Below are 9280 nucleotides of genomic sequence, written 5' to 3'. Positions count from 1 at the left end.
GCATTGTTTATTTATTTTTCCCACTAGCTTACTTTAGACGAGCCCTTGGTAATCCCATTACGATCACATATATGATTATGAGGCCCATTACCCGCTAGGTTCAATTATTGGGGAACGATTAATGTCCTCATAGAGTTTTAATTGGCAAAATAAGAAGCGTATTCTCTATGCTCTTTTAAAATGAGAATGATATTGATTATTAATTATTAATTAAATGAGAACAAGAATCTCAAAATAAATAAAAAATTAAATTAAATTAAATGAGAAGTTGAGAACTATATATATATACACACATATGGTAAATAAAAGGAAAAAAATGCTCAAACACCTCCTGATCTTTCAAGTAGCGGTCATAACACCCCTTAATTTTAATTTTGGCCAATATACTACTTGAACTCACGTGAGAGGCACCTCGGTATAACCTGAACCGTTGAGAGAGAGGGAGAAAGTTTGGGCTCAGTTTAGAGAGAGAGGGGAGATGATCCAACCAAAAGTCCATAAACACCTCGGTATCCTCTCTCCGGTGCCGGAGTTCCGCCGTCGTCTCACTGGCTGTTCACCGCTGGTATACTTTTCTCTTTCCCTTTTTTTTTTTTTTTTTTTTTGTTGCTCTCTGTTTTTTCAATTCTCCTTGTGCGATGTTTTTTTTTTTTCTTGGTTTGATAGCTAGTTGTGGTGGATTGGGTAGGCTTGGTTGTGGTAAAATGCCCATAGTTGGTTGTTTTTCCAATTCACTGCTCTTTGTATGTAAAATGCAATGCTTTTTGAGAATGCTACATAGCTGTTTGATGAAATGCCTGAGAGGGATATGGCCATTAGAGGGGTTGGTTGTTTGGTAGGATTTTAGATGGGTTTGAAATTTCTTGATAATAGTTCTAGTTTAACTTTATTTTGATGCATTTCTAATAACTTAATCTTTTTGAGTATATTGTTATGATGAATCCGTTGATGAGAATTTACTTTGGCATCATATGGTTGTGAGCTAATTGGTGGGAGAACAGGTTGGGCTACTATTATTAACTGTTTACTAGGCTCTTCTATAGTGAATGTGGTATTTGTAGTGTAGTGAGATGATTAATAAGTGAGCTTGATTGTTTCATATAAGCTAATGGAAATTAAAAATGAAACAAACGTTAAATTTGGGACTTAAAATTACTGTACATATCAAGTGAGGTGATTTTGTTCTCTACTATAATATCATGTCATTCTTTTAATGATTTGCGAAAGAAAGTTTGAACAAGCAGTGGTTGTATTACATTTGGTGGTTCGAAAGGTAACACTGGTTTTTTAAATTTTCTTCTTCTAAATGGTTCAAGTGAGGTGACTGATGATTTCGTTAGTTTGATTACCAGAGAAAAAGAAGAAAAGGATAATTTTAACTGGCCTTGAGTTTGTTGGTGGTGTAAGTATGTAACTAATATTTGATGTTATGAGCTTATGACTCATCCAGTTGAGGTTGATGATTAATGTAGAAAACTATTATTTCATTTTGTATTTCTTCTATATGCTGATCATTTTCATTGATTCAATTATATATTTTTGTTCTTTAGAACTTCTTTGCTTACATTATTGGAGTCCTGTTAATTGCAACTTAGTTTTGTAAAGGAAAAATTTGACAATACCCAAACATAATGAATTTATGATTATGGTTTTATTAGATTTACTAGTATGAACTAATATCAACTACAGATTACATCTTAATCTGACAAGCTAAGAATAGAGCCATTAATTTTCATGACATGTGACACAAAGTTCTACTTTTTTGAATCATGTGGTGAAAGTACCAGGTTTGGGGGGTGTTCATTTGTTTCTTTTAGGTTTCATTTACTTGTGATGTTTTCTAAGTTGTGCATAGTCTAATAAATATATATTTTTTTGTTTATTTAATTTTTTTTTATTGTGTAGGATCATAATGTATGCTATTGGAGAAGAACAAAGTCAAAATGCACATATCAAAAAAAAAAAAAAAAAAAAAAAAAAAAAAAAACAAAGTTGAAATGCACATAGAGGATCCCCAAGTGGCTTGGAGGACATATCAATATATTTTACCAAAATGTCAAACTCATTTGTCATGTGGAGAAAATCAATCAAGATGGAGGAGATGTTTTCAGTGGCTTTTGTAAATCTGGACTCTAGTACCAGCTTACTATATATACATTGCAGTGACTATCTATGTAGGAGCCCTAAAAACAGGGCTTGTGATGTAATATACCTACTAGCTGTGGAATGATTCAAGCATACGATGATTGAGAAGAAACTCAAACACATTCTCCAATCTTATTTTATTTCATTTTCTTGTTTGATTAGTTTTGGTCAAGTGGCAATCTATGTAGCGTCCTAGGTGGCATAAATTTTTTTTGGCCAATTGCCATTTTAGCATTTTTCCGCCATTATTTAACGACTAGTTTGTAGCCTGGTGCATATGCACGGGTACAATTAAAAATAATCATAGATATACCATTCAAATTTTTATTTTTATTTATTTTAAAAGATGTTCAAATTATATATGGTATTAGTTTACACTTTTTTTAAACCTACATTTTTGAAATATATAATGGTTTCTCATATATATATATATATATATAATGATTATTTTGACATAATACCAAAAAATTAAGAACTAAACTAACACATTTAACAATATAAACATTAGGACCAAAATAATAATTTAAGAAAAGAAAATGACATGCTAGCATTAGTGCCATTGGATTAACAAAAAAATAGATAGCATTTTTTATTCACCACATTTTGGAAGATACTAGATAACAAGGATTTGGGAGAATATCCTATTCTAACCCATTTAGTTCATTTGGATTCTCTATTGTTTTGTTTTTAACTTCTATATATAAACATTTGGTATGATGCTTAGAAAAAATCTTTCAAGCTAAAAAGTTTCTCCTATTGAAGTTGCATTTGGCATAATATTGAACGAGTACTCTTTTTTCAGCACAACATTAACTGAAATGAAATAGAGGTTCCCATTTATCACACTCATGTTTCTACTCATACCCGAAATGCATTATTAATGAAAACAACATCCACTCCAGATATATACATTTTCTATTCCTTTCATATGATTACTTTAATGCGAGAAACAAGAAGAATAACATGAACATGGAGTACATAGTCATCAGCATGCAACAAAACAAAATGAAATGCAGAAGCACCAAACAAGAGCTTAATAACCTCAGCTGAAATAGCAAATCCCCCAGCAGCAACACAATGAATTGTCATGGTCCATCCAAACCACAAGCCTTGTTAACATCAACGCGACTGGTTTCAACTTTCAAGAATATAATTCAAGACACCCTTCCTTCCACGTACCCCAAGCTTGCCTCATCAACATCATGACCCTCTTCTTCCGTAGCATTTTTTAAACCAATTAAATCATCAAATTGTCTTCAAGCAAAACTGAATGATATTGCAAAACCCATTTGAGAAGGCTCTTGGAACCACAGCACATGAACTTCACTCTCATCTCAAACCTCCATGCAATCTCTCTACAAAATTTGTAATAAATACAATATTAATAAATGCTATTCAGGAATTTACAAACAAAGAAAATGATAAATTACAACAAATAGAAATGTACTCATACCTAACAATGAATTTAAACGGAAACTTGAAAAATTTTCCTATTCATGCATGTGTCTTTATCTATATCATGCAATGATTGCATTTTTGTAGCTCAAATGAAGTGGTACTTTCTCTCACTGGGGAACAAGATGGAGAGGTCTCTAATATATATCACTCATCTTAATTATCAAGCCAACCAAGAAGAAAGAAATGAATGCATTGCATGATCATCAATTAAATAAATAAATGAAGTTCATGCTTACATGTTCATAACATAATGTGCATATCTTGCACTTGAACTCATAGCAAAGGAACTCCCAGCCAATTATAGCATCCACCCATGTTTATGCAGCTGTATAAAGGACAGAATGTTCACTTGGTGATGTTATATTTCTTCGGATATTTTTTTGAACAAAGAATCCATAACAACAACTCGATCTGGCATATTTCAGCGCAAGTTATCTTGTAAAGCTAAAATTTCCTACAGTGATATATAAGAGATGACTACATTAGAGTTTTGATTATTAACCAAAGACTAAATTTCAATTTGATCACAAACTGGAGGACATAAGATTATGAGAAGAAAAACTGGTCTCAAAATTAAGAACAAACAATAATAATTACTTAACATAAACTTGACGATCACCTCCATGTAGAGAGAGAGAGAGAGAGATCAATAGTTTATAAATAAACCTAAAAGAATACAGATCAGATGAACCAAACATACCACACAATGCTCACCATCAGATAGAAGTCTACAAAGCCACAACATGCCAATGCATAAGTATATGTTCAAAAGTGATTGATACAAACCCATGGGTAGACTCACCCTTGAAAACTGGCTTGCAAGGGGAGGGTGCCCAAGAGCTTATATACATATGGTTAAGCTCACGCTTAATCCATATGGGACACTAGAATCATAATAGTGAAAGATTGTAAACCCAGCATACAAGTTTAATATATGTACTCTTCTTCCATATCAAATACAACCTCTCTTTCAATAACATTAGTCTACAATTAATTTTCGCTTGTGAATAGTGATAACAATGGAAGATGTACTATGACTACAAATGAGACATTAAACAAATAGAACACTAGGTTTTTTCCTATGCCTTAATTGGTTTTGCATATGAGATCAAGTAAAATGTCACTCATCAGATGAAAATAGCCCAAGAGTTTCTTAGAAGAATAGGATAAAGTGTCAAATTAAAACAGGCTATAAAACATACGACAATTATATGATTTTTGTAAAGTTGTAATTTACAATTATTTTATATTGGCTTTAATTTCGTGCCAAATTTGATTGTAATTTTGTTCAATCTTATGTACCCTGTATTTTATGTGGGATTTATTTGTAAGGGTTGTGTGTGAGAGAGAAAGTGTGAAGACTCAAGGCAATTGAAGACTCAAGCAGTTTTTGTGGGTAGCTCATGAGTAAGCTTCCTGCGAAGTGAAGCATGTGCCCTGCACATAACTGGAATGCGAAGAGTCAGGACAGGATGAAAACAGCTAGTTTTCGTGAGTGTCTCATGGGTAAGGCCTTCCCACGAGATACCCGCGAAACATTCTGTTTTGCTGAACTGTTATATCTGATACACACTATCTGTGCCCACACTATATATACCCACATTACCCACAAATGTTGAGGAGTGCTTCTGAGAGAAAACCCTAGCTACAACCCTTGAGAGTTAAAGATTGTTATACCCACATTTCTCTACACAATCCATTGTGATTTTTCCTCAACTCTTACCTCTTCATTTTCATATCCTTGAGAGGTTAATAGCTCAAACACTTATCACACCCTTTCAGAGTGTCAAGTGAGATTTTGGTGCTACTGGGAAGCATTGGAAGAAGCCAAGCTTTGGCAGATGCAATCGGGCGTATTGCGGGATCCAAAGAGCTAAACAAGACTCGGTTCCGAGAAGCCTTGTTGGAGTAGGAGCTTGGAGGGCTTAGGTGCATTGGGTAGATTAGGCTTGGAGGGTCTCTTGCTACTCGTGTATCCCAACTGATTGTCTAGTAGATCAATTTACCGCTTGGAGGGCGGTGGAGAATTTTTACGCCGAGTACTTCGATTTTCTCTTCGATAATACATTGGCGTGTTATCTTGTGTTTGCATTCTTCTTCCCTACTCTTTTACCTTTCATTTTACTGTTGTGTTTTAATGATTATGGGTTAGAGTAGTTTATATTGTTTATCCGCTCGCATTTACACTATTTCACACTTAGTATAAATTAGAGTCAAATCAATCAAGATGTTATTTATAATTTGAGTGTATAAACAGCTCGTGTTTGAACACATTTTTGAGCTTTCAATTGGTATCAGAGCGGGTACATTTTTTTTGGTTTCACTACCTAAGTGTGATCCTTGACCCCTTTGTAATGGATCAATCTCAATTGCTCAATGCTCCACTATTCTTTGATGGGAGCAGCTATGTGTTTTGGAAAGTCCGGATGAGGGCATTCCTGTTGTTCGTGAAAAATAATCTGCAAGCACACAGAATCGTAACAAGTAGTAAAGTGTTTTTAGAAAACGAATGTCGAATCCACAAGGATTAACTATGTTATTGAATACCGAAATTCACTAAATTAATTACTATTTGGAAAATCGAAAATAAATGGAATGTTCTACTAATTGAATTAAATTAAATTATTTAATAAAAATAAATCTACGAATAAAAAGAATTAACAAAGCATAAAAATCTAACGGTGTAAAAATATAATAAGAATGGATCTAGAGCAGTTGATTTCACCTAACAAATCCCACACAATTTATTCTTCCTAATTATTAAATTCTAATAATCTCCCGTTGATGATTAAAAATTCCTTAAGTATTCAATATCTTCTCTCAAATAATATCAAAAATATCTTCAAATAACAATTCCATATCTCTCTATGAATTTAATTAATTGGAGACTCATTACGTACTTTGAATTTTTTGAAAAATCACACTAATCGCGATAAAGCATCTCTACTTTCGTTGAACTAATGGTGTTTAATTCTAGAACTAAAATAACAAATCACCTCTCGGTCTCATTGTCATTCAATTGATCAATCAATCATTCGTAAAAAAGAAATATTAAGCATTAAGAATAAGAATTAAACACTCAATCATGGAAATATTAAAAATAAAATAACTCAGAATATAAATTGTGTGTTCATTGGCTAGACTACATCAACGCTCTAGAAAATAAAATTTAGTTCATAATAAAATTGAAAAAAAAACAAATAAAACTTATGTCTTTCATCTGAATTGGTTGATCAACATGAAGCTCTCGCCTTTGTCCTCAGATCCTCCTCTTCGAAAAAGACTCCCAAAAAAAAAAATTACTTCAATGCGGCACACTCTTTTCCTCTCAGGTTTCGCCTCTCTCTTTTTTTCCTAAAGAACCTTTAAATAGGTCAAGGAATCCTATTCCCGTTTGGAGAAAATCCCAGATTTTTAGGCTTCACTTAACTGACTATTTTGGCCCATTTAACTTCAGAATTCGGACTTTTGGTAAACTATAGAGTTGTAGCCCTTTAAGTTGACTTTCCAGCCCAACTTGAATCATCTCGATTGGACATCTGAGTCCAAAGTTATGCTGAAAATACTAACTGATGTGCAGGCTGGAATCCTAATCCGAATTGGACTTGAATTTAGTGCAAATTTCCTTTGATTCCTTACTCCAATTGGACTTAAATTTAATTGGGTTGGTCTTCTCTTGAATTCATGCCTGGCTAGATGTAAGTTGACTTGATTCAATTGGCCTAGCCCCACTTCGCATGTAAAGCTCTTGTAGATTAATCTGAAATCTTCTCATTCCTTCAAAGCACAAATGAATAGATAAATATAAATAAAAATCAAATCAAATCAAAAGAAATAAAGGAAAACTAACAATTTTAATAAATAAGAGGATAATAAAAATCATGTAAAAATTACACTTATCACCTGTCTGCTATAGATGAGTCGGTTTGGGATTTTGTTGAGAATGGGTATGTCAAACCCACGACACCCAAGTCCTAATAGGACAAGGCAGCTCTTGCTTTGAAAAATGCAAATAGTAAAGCTATTAACGTTATATTCTATGGTGTGTCTACTGATGAATTTCATAGGATATCACACATGGAGATTGCCAAGGAAGTTTGGACGATTCTTGAGACTACCTATGAGGGTACGAAGAAAGTTAAGGACTCAAAACTCCAGATGCTTACCACCAGATTTGAAGAGCTCAAGATGGGTGACGATGAGTCATTTGATTCATTCTATGACAAGCTCAATGAAATCATAATTGCTAAGCTCAATCTCGGAGAGAAGATTGAGGATGCCAAGGTGGTGAGAAAGATTTTGAGGTCCTTATCCAAGAATTCATTGGATCTCTCCAAACATATGAGCTTGGACTGCCTTCCCACAAGTCGAGCAAATCACTTGCTCTCAAAACCATCACCGAGAGAATGGATGAATCCTCTAAAGAAGATGATGTGGAGAAGGAGGTAGTATTCCTTGCAAAGAACTTTCGCAAATTTTTGAAGATGAAAAATAGTGGAAAGTCGTTCAACAAAGGAAAGTTTTCATCCCCCAAAGGTGACAGAAAGGAGTTCAAGAAGAGAGATGGGAAGGATTCTCAATCCCCTCAAGGAATCTTGTGCTATGAATGCAATGGTCATAGACATCTCAAGAAGGAGTGTCCTAACTATTTGAGAGGGAAGGGTAAAGTGTTTGCCACTACCCTTAGCGATTCTGAAAGCTCAAATTCAGATACAGAAGGAGAATGTGATAGTGAAAGAAATTATAGGGCCTTTATGGCCATTGCCTCCGTTGATTCAAAGGATGATTTGAGCAATTTGGTTGATGAATTTGGTAATCTTTCTGAAGATGAGGAAGTTGAAGAATTGGAAGATGAAGATGTATGCCAAAATGAAGGCTAGAACAACCTTCAAGAAGCATATGATTCTCTGTTGGAAGATTGTGGCAAATATGCCAAAGTTGCGAACCTTGCTGTGAAAAAGATGAAAAAGGTTGAAGAAGAATATAGGTGTATACTTGTGCAACTCAAGGAAGCAAAGTGTGAAGTAGAAGGACTCAAGGGCGAGTTGGTTGAAGCTTACTCTAAGATCAAATTTCTTGAACTTGAAATTATCCAAGCTAATGTCAAGGTTGAGCACATCTCCACCAAGAAACTTGACAACGTACTGTCCTCTCAAAAATCTTCACATGATAAGACCAGATTGGGCTATACTGGAGAAGGAAGTTCTAGCAGCGAACCCAAGAAGGAAGTAAGGTTCATATCAGTTAAGAATGACGAGAAACTCAAAGAAGTGAAGCCTGAGATTGAGACCTCTACTGCTGTAAAAAGAACCATTGATGCAAAACCAAAAGAAAAAGGGAAGTCATTACCCAAAAATCAAAGGGGGCCTCAAGTGAAGCATGTGTGTCATCATTGTGTCATACAAGGGCACACAAGGCTAAATTGTTTCAAGTTTCATGCACTCAAGAAGGCTGACTCTATGCGTGGCTAGGAAAGTTCAAAGAAAAGACCAAAAAGAGCACAAACTAAGGGAGATAATGAGGGACATCTCATTGGAGACGTTACGGAAATGTTGAAGAATATATCACTATGCCTTGCTAGCTTCACTCCAAGGTTTGAAAGTTATGTTGGTTGTACCCTGCCATCTAAGGCTCTCACCCAAAACACTCTTAAAAAGTGGATGAAGAAGGGTACTTA

General features: G+C 34.4%; 1 long non-coding RNA gene across 1 annotated transcript; it reads left to right on the top strand.

Moving 5' to 3' along the window:
• Nucleotides 1-261: 261 nt before the first annotated feature.
• On the top strand, nt 262-2306 carry LOC126706838 (uncharacterized). Its single transcript, XR_007648720.1, has 2 exons — nt 262-565; nt 1906-2306. It is a non-coding gene; the product is annotated as an uncharacterized LOC126706838 (long non-coding RNA).
• Nucleotides 2307-9280: the final 6974 nt, after the last annotated feature.

This window comes from Quercus robur, chromosome 11 (assembly GCF_932294415.1).
Source record: "Quercus robur chromosome 11, dhQueRobu3.1, whole genome shotgun sequence".
Classification (NCBI taxonomy): Eukaryota; Viridiplantae; Streptophyta; class Magnoliopsida; order Fagales; family Fagaceae; genus Quercus; species Quercus robur.
Note: the sequence above shows the minus strand (reverse complement) of the source record. Positions and strands in the feature narration are given on the sequence as shown.